Source organism: Pithys albifrons, chromosome 7 (genome assembly GCF_047495875.1).
Source record: "Pithys albifrons albifrons isolate INPA30051 chromosome 7, PitAlb_v1, whole genome shotgun sequence".
NCBI classification, from domain to species: Eukaryota; Metazoa; Chordata; class Aves; order Passeriformes; family Thamnophilidae; genus Pithys; species Pithys albifrons.
This window is the reverse complement of record NC_092464.1, coordinates 53623241-53636538: the sequence shown is the minus strand read 5'-3', so window position 1 is coordinate 53636538 and position 13298 is coordinate 53623241. Positions and strand designations below refer to the sequence as shown.

The window sequence follows — 13298 nt, the reverse complement described above, 5'->3', positions numbered from 1 at the left end:
CGGGAACAAGCCTAGTGAAAGGTTTACTTCATTTTAGGCAGGATGACAGTACCTTCATGGAATTGTTTTGCATAGAAACTGTTGATATTGCTACAAACTCCTGGTCTAGTCCAAGTTTCAGTAGTGTGAGTGCATCAGAGGGTACAGTCATGCTGCATGTGAGAGTGGATTATCCCAGAAAGAACTAGAATGTACTCAAAATTAGTAGTCAGCGTGTTATGTTGGCATTTATGGGTACGAGAACTTGTGTGAAATCTCATGTTAGACTTGGATTTATATTGCAAAAGGGCTTGTGTAATACAAATTCCAGAGAAATGCTTTAACTTGTAGAACTTTAATTAGAGGAGCCAGAATTGGCTGTATCCACAAAAGTATCCTCTGGCTGGTCTGTCTTAGGAGTGTTTGCTGGGGTGACCTGGATGACAAACCTTTATAAAACTAGACTAGTCAAAGTGGGGCTGAGGTCTAGTTCTGTTAAAAAAGATGACTTCTAGCTAGAGTAATTGTCATTTTGGAAATGTGTGAATTTCATTAGGCATCTTCTATTTGTGTTTATAAGTTCTCAAAAGCCCATTCTGATGTACTGCTCTCCCTGAGGAGAAAGTGCTAGGGCAAAGTGCACTTCTGTCAGTCAGGGCTTATCTGGCACAGGAATTGCACTCAACACAGCTGGGATTTTGCTAGTTTTACCAGAAAGAGCAAGTTATTAGGAAATGCAGCAGAGCTTTATTTGCTTCTCAGTGGAAGGCATGTTCTTGCTTTCTGGTTCCTGGATTTGCTTTGTAGCCGTTGTAGGAGGTGCACTGAATACTCAAGCAGCAGTTACTGCCATGGTAGGGATAGTCACCTGTCTTGCACTCACCTCGAGGTTGGCTTGAGCAACACATCCTGATGTAAATGCAGTTGGAGAAGTTAATGCAGAACTTGCCTCTCTGGGTCCTAAGCACCTTCACTCAGCACCTGTGATGGGGGCGATGACCAGGAGCTGTGTGATGAGGTCCTGAGGTCCCTGGCAGGAGAGCAGGGATAATGATGAGGGATTGGTGGTCAGGTCCTCACAGCTGGCATGCATCCTTCAAATGATGCTGATGCAATGCCACGCATCTCCTGGTCCAGGTGATGAGGGTGGGATAAAGACTGTCTTGGCTGTGACTCATCAGGAGTCCTTTGTTCCCGAGGACCGGTGCTATTCATACCTGTGGGCTTTGGAGAGCCTGTGAAATGCGGGAGGACATGGGGAGCTGGCACTGTGAGTTATCCACATTGTGTAGGTGTGGGTTGGAAGTGTTTTTTTTTTTCCGGGATTAATGATGTGTAGTGTGGGAATCCACTGCTTGAGGTTTTGTGTGGACTTTTGACAGTCCTTGTTCATCCTGGTACAGCACACACTGATCCTTTTAAGTACGTATCGTTTTGACCTTTTCCTGTGTCCCTTCCAGGAACACTCTATTAGTAGGTGCACTTGTAGTGCTTCAGAGCATTCTTGGTTTTGATGTGTTACTTCTTGACTTCCAATTATGGCAAATGGGACAGTAAAGCTTCCTTTTTTAGGGCTGAATTCTGCTGACCTAACAGTATTGATAATAGTGTATTTTTTTTCTTCAGAAATTGTTACAGAACATTTGGCATGGATATAGGCAGAAAAAGTCTTTCGTAAAGGAAATGTGGGGAAAAAAATTACTGCCCCGTACAGAGAAGTTGTAACAAAAGAAATGTCTGTTTCTGCTGAAGCAAGATGGTTATCTATTAAGAACTACTACATGGCTTCATAGTTTGTCGTATAGGGAGAACATGCAGGTGTGGGTCTTGTGCTCTCTGTGCTTAATAATAATATTGAGGGTTGCTCACAGGGAAGAAACATGAGAAAGTAATTTGTGAGGTTGTGTGTTTAAACAGGAAAACTTTCTGATGACCAGAGCGAAAAGATGCGGCCATGTGGGTTGGCTTTTGAGCTAAGAAGTATGTGTGCCACCACACTGCACTTTTTTAAGATTATTTTTTAAGAAACAGAAGGCATTGTTAGGAGAGAGAGAAGCACTGGATTTATGTAGCCCATAAATTTTAATGCAAAGAGTGTTTTGCCTGTTGATAGATCCATGCAGGGCAGATGCAAGGTTCCTCCTTCTGCCCAGCACATCTGTGTACATGAAAGTAAACATCTACGTGTTTGAATGCATGTTGTGCTGTTGGAGTGCATTGAATCATGGGTGGCTTTTGTTTGTTTCAGTGGATGAAGAGAAAAAAAAACCCATACAAACAAAACCCCAAACCTAGAGAAAAAGAATAACTTCCAGTCAAACTGAAACAAGTATGTCAGGGGGTGGTTTTAGTAAAGTGAAGAGGGGAAAGAAACAACAACAAAAGACCAACAAAAAAACCCTGTTTTAATATAATCTGGAACATCAGATTTACCTGAGACCATTTCTTTTCTTTTTAAGTTGGATAAGAGAGAAAATGAAACGTTGTTTGAAATGAAAATTTACAGGTTTATTTTGAAAATACCAGAATACCACTTGATTTTCTTATACCTCCCTCCCAGTTGATTTTTTGGCCAAGGCATGTTTGCAGAGTTTGGCTCAAATTAATGAACTAACTTCAGTTTGCATCTTCCCACCTTCCACTCCTCCCCCCCAAAAGAATGCAAAAAATTAAGGGTTTAGTGTGGGGTAAACTGTCATTTACATACACATAAATAGCTCTGCTCTGATCTTAATGAACATTAAGCAGGGATAAATGCAGTCCAGGAGGCTTGTGATTGCTTTTGCCATTTTCATCAATTGGAATAACAAAAATAATGAAATACAGGTAGATAAGTAAAGAAGAATCCTGGCGTCCATGACCTCCCTGGCTTCTGTGTGTTTGGAGCCTTCACCGTGCCTTGCTAACTGCTGGAGGAGGAGCAGCCTGAGGCTTTCAGCCTCCTTGCTGGAGGTGCAGGAGCAGGCAGGCCAGGGCTTTGGGCAGGCAGGGTGAGGGCTGATGAGCAGTAGCAGTGCCCCAAGGGCCAGCAGTGCTGCTGTGTGGGTTAAAAGCCTTCTCCATGTAGCGGTTACTGCTCTGTGGTTGTTTTCCCTTGCAAAGGTGCCATGGGAAGGGTGGGTAGTGTCCCAGGGAGTGTCCTCCAGCTCCCTGCAAAAGGGGAAGATTTGCCAGCGCCCTCCATCCCAAACCAAAACCCAATAAATTAAAAGTATGCAGGACCAGCAAAGGCAGTTGTACCAGAACCACTCTGCTGGGGTATATGGCTCCATCTGGGCAGAGAGACCAGCGAGGTTGGGCAGTTCAGCAGGGACTATTGTCAGGTGGGATGTTTTCCAAGGGAAGATGTGGAAGGAAGAAGAGAGGGATATAAACCAGCTGCCTTGATGACAGAATAGTAGTATTTTAGCTCTGGCTTTTATAAGAAAAAAATTATCAATTTGTGGGAATGAGGGTTTTTGTGTGTGTTTGGTAATCAGAATGCTGTGGGATAATCCCTGCCTTCTCATCACCAGATGCAGCAGTAAATATGAAGATAACCAGTAGAGCCCTGGAAATCAGCCACTCTTGGCACTGGGGCACTGCAAGCTCGTACAGCATTCTTCCTACATAGGGAAAAGTATTATTTTACCTATCCTGAGTCATGGGATCAAAGCCATAGAGACTTTGAACAGCAGCCTGAGGGAACACATCTGGCCACTGGTGAAGTTGCCTGATATTTTTTTGGTCTCTTGCCCCACATCCAAGCCAATGATAAACACTGCCTGGAGCTGAAGGTAACCAACATCCTCTTTGGGGCTTATTTGCAAGCTTTGGAAAAAAATGTCTCATATAGGGCATCATTTCTTGTCTTTCCTGAAGGCCCTTCTGTGTGTCCTCTGGGGACAAGTCCCTTCATGGAGGCTGGCCAGAGCCTGAGATGAGGTGACCTGTGGTGGCATGCACTGGCTTGGCTTTGGTGAATGAAGCGTGTTCATTCCCTGCCTGCAGTAGGCTCAGCATGCCTGGCCCCTTGCTCCACTGCCTTGGGGGAAGCCCCAGCACCTCCCAAAATAACAGCAGTGTGAGACAGTAGCTGCAAATCAAGGTTGGGTGTAAGCAGATGCAAAGTCTGAATCGTTTCCTAAATTACGCTTTCTATGTAGCTGCAGCAGTTGTGCAGCTTTCACATTTGCAAGGCCTAACTTAAAAAAGCCTAAAACCAACCAACCAAAAAACCCCAAATTATAGCTGATTCTGTGTGGTGATAGGTATTCTCTCCCCGGTCCCCATTAAGATCTGAGACACATGTGCAATTCTGAAAGCTGAGTTTGATTCACAGCTGAGTAGTGGACATTTCTTCTTGAGAGCTGTGTCCTTCAGTTCTGCAAAGTGCAGTTATGGCTGCATGTGCAGTTCCTATTGCTAAGCAAGTCTCTGATCTTGAAAATACCAAATTTTCCTTTGCATTAATTAATTGGAATGAATTACTCGCATTGTAATTAAATTTTTTTTTTAATTCTTAAATTCTCTGTGTTTTTGTGGAGCAATGATCTCTGAAGTTCACTCAGGAGGTAAGACTGAGGAAGGAGGCAGGGTTCAAGGAAGAAGCTTGTTTTAGCAGTTGGGTCAGTTATTTCAACAATGCCTTTAGCAAAGAAGTAAGAGGCTGTTTGCACAAATCAGTAACTAGTTCCCATGATTCAGATTGAAGCACGTAGTTCAGGTCATTTGAATAAATAAATGACTTCTAGTAAATGAGACAACCTCTACAATTAGGATGGCATGCTGCATATTTCATGTTATTTATTATGTGGTTTTCAATAGATATGATTAAGCTGGTTTATACTTGGAATGCTAGGTAGCATTTCAACACAAGCCACTTAACCAAGAGCTTACATTAAAATGAGGTGTGCATGTGTTTTGTACAGGTGGCATTGTGCAGTATCTTCCTTCAACACTTATGTTTTCTTATTGATTTTCCATAGACAGATACTTAATAGGAAAAAAGAAGTCACCTTGCCAACTGCATCTCCATTTTCTTTAATTGTACTGGGGAATTCTCAAGCAGGTGCTTCCCAAACATTTGCAATTTGCTGCAGATTTAACTTTCCTCCATGTCTTCCTGGGCCATCAACTCCCGTGGATGTGGTATAATCAGAGGTGCAGAAAACTGCTTTTCTCAGATGTGCTTATGTATTACATGCTGTCCCTGGTGTTTCCAGGGGTTGTACTTTGTGGGTCATCTGCAGCTTCTGCTGCTGGGTTTGGACTTGGAATGAGAGCGTTGTAATTCAGTGTAGAAGACAAGGAAGAAAAGGTCTTCTTGGCCTTTTCCCTAATGTTATTTTGTAGTTTGTCTTAATCTTTAGTAACACTGTTGTCAAATCAAAAAATCCCACGTGGTTTTGGTGGTGTGAGTAGTATTTAAAAAAATTTAAGGTCACTTTACTATTCTGTCATCCGTGCTTGTACCATGTACAAAGCAATGTTAATTAATTTAAGAAAATACACCCTGCACTATCAAAGACACTAAGTGGCTCTGGTTGATGGTACACCCTGGGGGTATGGAGAAGTAGGTTAGATGTGGGGATTTGCTGGCTGGCTGATGATCTGCTCTGTCCAGGAGAAAATTTTGCTATCATGTTTCTTTCTACCTTTTTTCAGTTAATATAGCATGAAAGATACCTAAGACACTAGGGATACCTATTTGAGAAAAGAAACTTTCAAAATAATGAAGATACCAGATCTTTGATGCGAGATAAAAGTACCATTTTGCATATGTGATCACTGTTTCTTCTGAGAGTGGAGGTTACTGGTTCTCCTGCCTGAAGGCGCTGGTGGTGAACTTTGCACAAACTATGACTTTAGGAGCTGGGAAAAAAAGTGAAACCTTCTTCATTTCTTTTAATCATCAAGAATGTTTGACAGACTTGCTTCTCATATGTTAAATCTGAAGGTACAGAGGTATCTGTTGGGCAGATGAAGACAATGAATACTTCCCCCACAAAAATATGGGGGAGATATCCTTAAATCCCTGAGTGAGAGCCCATGAGTAGTTGGTGAGACATTTTGAAAACTGCTGAACAGAAAAGTGCCTTCAGTCAAAAGCTATTACAGGAGTGAAGTGTTTTCCTCTTCCATTTTTACTGCAACGTATTTCTTATGAACAGAATTTTGACATCCTCCCTTGCTGAACAGGATTCAATTTGCTTTACTGTTCTTCAGACTAGTTCAGCACAAAGTACGTGCCTTTTGGGTTTTTTTCTTTCCCCTGTTAAAAACAAACAGAAAACCCCAAGCGAGAAACCGATTAAACCAGAACAAAACAAACAAATTTTTTGGAAACAGAAGTGTTAGTTGGCAAAATCCGGGCTCTGGAAGCTGCTTTGTCACAGCTAGACCATAATTGAAGCTGTTGGGTCTCCACATGAACATGGGTTTTGCACCACAGAGCCGTGTGTAGGAAGTGGGGCCCTTGGCATTTGATGAGAGCTGGGAAGTGGTGGAAGTGTGACTTGGTTTTCAGAGCCAGACTAAGGGACAGAAGACATTTCCTGAACACCAATCTGTCAGAAACCTAGTAAGAGTCCCATCTCTCTTCCCTCAGGTACTGATCCAGGTCTTTCCCAACAAAGACCTGTGGTAATGTGAACAGAAGATGAATTATGCCCAGGAAGAGTGTTGAGGTTTCCCGGTATCTGATCACTCACAGTGAGACTGTCCTTAGCTGGCACACAGTGGCTGGCAGGGCACCAGTCTCCTGTGCAAATGGACCATTTGGTGTTTGGCTTTCTAATGAAAACCTCTCTAGCTGGTACTTATGTAGTTCTACATGTTGGGTACAGAGCACAGGCTTCCATTTGAAGCCTCACTCGTGTAGCAGAGGAAAGGCAGCATTAGAACTGAGCTGGTGCTTGTGCAGCAGACTTGAGTGAAGTGCTTGTAAGGTGTTACCAGCTCCACACTTTGCCTTTGTTGTCATGGTTGGAGCATCTGGGTAGATGCCATTATCGCTATCCCAAAATTATTGGCAGAGGTTCAGTCTTCAAGAGTAGGAGCAGGGACAAGTATTTCACAGCACATCTGGAAAGGGAAACATCCAAACCAAGTTTGTGTAATGTGCTCAGCTTCCACCTATCTATAAAGCAGCATAAGTAGTTAAGTTGCAGAGGTTTTAATTTGGTGTAAATGTAATCTAATTCCTAATTTGACCTCTTGGAGTGAGGGTATCTGCAGTAGGAGGTGAATTGAAAACTTGAGTAGCATCAGTTATATGGTAGGATCTCATTATTTCTTAAAGCATCTGTCTTAGGATACATGCCCAGTTAATGGATGGGTTTGATATTTGTCTTTTTGTCTGGGATTTTAAAGGATGACCACTGAAATGCTCTCTGATTTCCATCTGGTCTTCAAAAAGTAATTAAGTGTTGAACAGTGGTATTGTCAGTCTGTTTCCTACCTAATAAGCTCTGGAAGGTGCTCTTGTTAATAATTTTATTACTTCAGATCTGCTGTTATTCTCTCTTTCCCTCCTTAATGAGGCAGATCCCCTAGGCAGCATCACTTTAACACAGTTGTCTATGGTAGATGAGCTAATCCAGCACCATGGAAGTTCAGCAATGTGTAAGATGCTCCCATCAGTATTTGTGAATAATTCTCCCTGACACTTGAAAGCTTTATCATGTGCAAAAAAGGAAGAACAGACCCTTTTTCTAAATGAGGGTCATCCTGATCTGAACAGCAGAAGTCTGGTGTGCATCAATGAGCAAACATTATTCAGTGAATCAAGAATAAAAATAGCTAATTAACACCTTCCCTGTTTCTTTTCTGTCTGGTTATTAGTTACTATGAACCAAATTAATTCTTGACTGCATAGGGCATGGAAGGTGTCAATGACAAACTCAGGTCAAGAACTGAATGCTTGATGTTCGGGAGAGGAATATTACCTTTTTTATTAACACAGGTATGCTTAGCTAACATCTGTGTTTTGTATTTCAGTTTATGAAGAGGGAATCTGCATTGGTTTTGGGCATTTGAAAGGAAGGCTATTTAATCCTGGTTTAGGATGGTACTAATTGGATCCTGTCTATGGACTAAAATACTCAAATACTCTTTCAAAGACTCGGATCATTTCAGAAACAGCAAACATATGACTTCTAAGTAAACAGACTGCTGATAATAGTCAGGATTAGGAAATGGATTGTTCTGGGCCAGCACTGTACTACTGAGAGCAATGATATCGTACTGGTAATCGTACTGTTGGGCTTAATGGCCCATAAACTTTGATAAAAGCTTTTGTAAAATTGTCAGCAATAATTCCATCCATTGTTAGAGTGCCAGTGAGCATCTTCAGCCCCTGGAATAAATTGCTACCCTCAATTTGTGTTTATGTAATTTCATAAAATAAGGCTTTTGCTCTGAAGGTGTAACAATAAATAATAAAAATTACTGTCAGCTAAAAATTAATGGGTCAGGTCCACAATTGCTGTAATGGCACAGAAGTGCCTCACGTGGCTTGGGCCAAGGTAGGTTTACACCCACCTGTGTGTAGAGAACAGGTACCTTTTCATTAGCTCTACCAAGTGCTCACTAGGTCAGCAGAAATAGCAACATTATTGCAGGGTTTGTATGAAACTTGAAAAACAGTTGAAGTTTACTGTCTTTCTGCTTCTGTTGTTAGTTTTCCTGTGGCTTTTTTAGCATTAGTTATTAGAATGTGAACATTAAAAAGGCTTAATTACTTTTCTAAGCATTAACCCACCATTCTAAAAAAAACTTTTCCTTTTTTCCCCTCATCCCTTCCACATGATTGGTTAACTAAATTATTGGCTGCAGTGTGATGCAAAATGGGCTTTAATCCAAAGTGGAAAGAAAAGGAAGATCTTTTGCAAGAAAATAAATAGCACGGGGTATTTAACAGTGCATTAAGCAACATAGCTGTTAAGAGTGCACTGATAATGCAGTGAGGAGAGCAGGAAAATATGCCATTAGTTTAGTCAAGCAGTGAATTGCTCCCACTCTGATATGTTGTTGGTGATACTCGACATATCCAATGCAGATGCATTGATAATGCAAAGCATAATGGAGAGTTGAAGATGAGCTTTCCACCTCTGCTGCATGGGATGGAAAGGAGGAGCTGCCTTATCTGCCTGTAGGTGGAGTTCATTTTTGTAGTCAGGGATGAGGAGAACAGAAATGTTCTTGTTACATGGATACAAGGTGTGTCCTACATTTACCACTTGTGCATATTGATTTGCCTGATTTTCTTTAGGGATTGTAGAGGTGCAGCTTCAGGAGTGCTTTACCCAAGAAAAATATAATTCTTCAGTTAATGATCTCTGAATGGTCCACTGATAAAATTGCTTGCTCCATCTTCACCTTGCTGTTGGATTTGACAGTGGGCAGTGAAGTGGAATTCAAGTCAAGCCTCAAAGGTGGTTTGGCTCCCTCTTTGCAGAGCATGCAGCTTTGGAGAAAAGCTCTGCAGCTACACACGTGGAAGTTTACAGAAAAGGTAAAATTATGGAGAGCCAGAGGAGAAAGAAGAAAATCTGAAACTTGCTTCTCAGTTACAGTAACCACTGCAGCAGGGACATGAATCTCCTCTTCAGGCTCAATCCTGCAAACCATAGGCATCATATCCCTTTGAAGTCTGTGGATATTTTGCCTACCAGGACTGCAGGATCAGGTTTTTTCATTACTTTATTTGCCTAAGACAACTCCTCTCATCTAGTTTAAAGGGGAAAACTGATAGAGAATACCTCGCTGTGTTACATGAACACTGTATCAAAAAGTAATTCTCCCAAAACAGGAGGCAAGATGATAATCACATTACAAGGTTTTGTGGTGTCAGTGTTAATAACCTGAAATAAGTCTTTTGCTTGGGTAAGGCAAGTAAGTCTACTAAGTACATATTCTGGTAGTTGTCCTTCTACTTTATTTTCCTCAAAGGTTATTTCTGGATATATTCTTGGATGGGATTAATATGGGTGAATTCTTTAGGCTGTGTAAAGCACTGTGGCTTCAGCGTTGATTTCTGCCAGCCAAAGCAATGGTGCGATGGTTTAGCAAAAATGAGGTATCTCTAAACTTGCTGGAATGAACCTGATGGAGTTGAGTGGCATTTCACTCACACACTGGATGTGTTGAAGCCAAAATTTTTACATTGGAGTTCTTGCGAAGAAGTGTGTGTGTATGTGCATACATCTCTCTCGTGCTCTCTTTCTGGGAATTATTTACTATAGCCCTGAGACGATGTGTTAATATGCAATTCTTGGTATATAGAGGCCTCTGGCACTCTTGCTTTATAATTTAAGAAAAAAAATGGTGTTACCACAGCAACTGCTATACCACCTGGTACTGAAGCAGCTCCCATCTATGTAGCACTTACAAAAGTATGTTAGACAGATTTTTAAAGTTCACGTAGCTAAAATGAGAGTAGGAACTTAACACCTGATGAATACAACACTGAAAGGAGGGCATGAATTTGTTAAGAAGTTGAGAAAAATTCGTAATGGAAATAATTGGCAATAGCTCCAATTCAGCGAGCTCTTTGACAGATGCATTATTTCAAGTCTCTGTGCAATCTCTTTGAAATTGGATGAGTTCTGTATAGGCTGAGAGTTTGTACAGGTTGAAGAGTCTTGTTTTACAGGTGACAAAAATTATATTGTAGACAGGAGTGATGGTTTTGAGAGGCTCCACTGGTGACACTTTCATAGGGTGTGACTGGTGAGGGCAGATACTTTACATTTCTCGACAATGAGCCACTGAAGATGATTGAACTGGAAGTCATGCATAGCTGGAAGTATCTGAAGTTTTGATTTATGGGTATTTTTGAATTTTGGATAATGTTTCATATTACATCTTTGCAAGGAATTTTGATACTGTGTTTAATAGCAAGGCATCTGTGTAGGGACTGTGCGTAGGAAGATGTTTTTTCTAGTAGATCTTGGAGTGGTATATTATAAATGTTTCTGTAAAATAAAATGTAATTGTTATAAGGCAGGCAAGAGACATAGGAAAGACTAGGCAAGTTTTAAGGTAGTCTGGACTCAGACTCTCTTGTCATTCAAAACCTTTTAGTGTGAGGTCAGTATCCCATCTGAGTTTTTCTTTTAAGACATTGTGGTGTAAGAAGACCCTCTATGCTAATGGATATACTATATTTCTTTGTATTCTTAATCCTTATCAGTTCTTAGGAAGAGCTGAGTATCTGTGTATTAACAGTACTGTATGCTTAGAATAAGCATACTTGGGATTATGATGAATTACTCATTACTCTCATAGCACTGTGTTTGTAACATTATTATTGATTGCTTTTCTCTTGAAGACTTTTCCCCTACAGCTACTGTTTGTATCAGTCTGCGTAAAACAAAGCCACAAATGTAGTTTTCTAATTCTTGAAATAAAAGCCATAAAACTATTAGGCATATATGATGGTCCCGTTCTGTATTGACAGTAACATCTGGACAGCAGCTTTAGTGTTTGAATCAGTGTTTAGAAATCAGTGTATGGACAAAAATCTCCACAGGTGCTAATCCAAAACTGTGTAAAACTGAGAACTCCTTTGCAGGCTGAATTTTAGTCTCCTCTACTACAGTGCACCTGTGAACTGTTGCTAGTTGTGAGATAGATGACATGAGGGCTTGGAGGAAACAGCTCTTTAGTGAGTCTCTGCTTCCCCCTCTGTGCTCCAGGGCTGGTCCTGACAATCCAGCTGAGGACAGGCAGTGTTGGGGGTCTCTCATCCCTTCTTCCCCATGAGGGTTGTTAGTTGGATAACATAGGAGAGGGCATTGCAGAAGTTTGTCTCAACTGCCATAGCTGGGTATTCAGAGCCGAACCCAAGCCCTGGTGGAACTAGATTGCCATTAAAATGCCTCTGACAATTCACAGGTTTTGCATGAGAGCTGTGTTGGGCTGTAAGGCAGCTTTCCCCTCCTAGCCTGGGTCAGGTAGGTCTGAACATTTAAAGATCACTTTTGGATGATTTCTGAACCTCTACTTTGTACACCTTCACTATAGTATAACCTCCAGCACTTGAGCTGATGTTCCATCTCTGTAATTCCCACTCTAATCTACCTCACAGATTCTCTCTCTTGGTAAGTATCTTTACTGTCACTCTTACTTTAGCATAATGGAGCAGATTTATACTTGATAACCATCCTTCAGCCTCGAAATGTTTTGTTTGAACAAGTGCCAAAAGCACTTGGAAATTCACTAAGTTATAGTCAGTAAAAGTGGCTGTATTCTGGAACTGGAAACTTTGCATCTTTGTGGTGCTGCCCAAAGAATAAGGAAAACTGATTGAAGTGGTCCCCAAGAAATCTCTTCAGAAACTCAATTTAATTCTGGTACAAATATGCCAGAGGAATATAGTGCATGACAGACTTCTCAAGCATGTCACAGTACTGTAGTAAATGCATGGATTTGTATTGAAATTGTTCAGTGCATGTAACATGTATGATAATTTGCTTGAAACAACAAAAGGAAGTAAATTTCTTGTCAAAAGCAGAATTTTTAATGACATATTCTGTTGTTTGTATGCTCTGTTTTAAGTGCACTGCAGCAAAAATTAAGCAGGCAGTGATTTACCTCAGAAATGTACATCCACCCTAAAAAAGGCAGCCTGTCTGCCTGATACCTAATTAATCACTCACTTCTGATGATAAACTCCATGTTACTTTAGGAATGCTTTCCAGCACTAGCAGGATTTTAACAAGCTGCTTTAGATGTATATTAAAAATGCTTTTGGAGATGGAGAGACAGAAAAGCTTAGAAGTCTGATGACTGTTTATCTGAAAGGAGTTCCCAGAGGCAGAGGAACTGGGTTCCCCGTTTGTAGTGGTTTAACCAGGTAGGGAATTTATTTCTTCGTCTGCTCACAGAGACATTGAGGGGACAGCCTATTTTGAATTTTAAAATTAAAGGCAGTGAGATTATTCCAGTCCACAAAGTTCAGGGTGTTGCTTAAAGGATGAGGTGGTAGGTAGGGTTGATACCTGAAAACAGTGTTCTGTCCCTAACTCACAAACTATGCACAAAGTGAAAGCGAGTGATTGATGTCAGGGAGAGGAAGTTTCCCAAGGTTTAGGAAGTTATTTCATAGGCTCTGTATTTCATTGCTCCAGATTTATTTATAATGCTTAGCACTCCTTGTTTAAAATGCATGTGTTCCCTTGCTGAGTTTCCTGATCATATGCAGCATGATATGCTAAAAAGAGAGAGCTTGCTTTAGCTGTGGACCAAGCTGAACACCAGAGGCTTCTGAAAGCCTGGAAAGCTTGTTAGCATACTTTGATTTATAGGAAGGAATAGCAAACATTTACCTGTGC

The 13298-nt window shown here is 41.0% G+C and overlaps 1 protein-coding gene across 2 annotated transcripts in view; it reads left to right on the top strand.

Moving 5' to 3' along the window:
• EGFR (epidermal growth factor receptor) overlaps positions 1-13298 on the top strand; it is a 160213-nt gene that overhangs the window by 4251 nt on the left and 142664 nt on the right. The window lies entirely within an intron of this gene.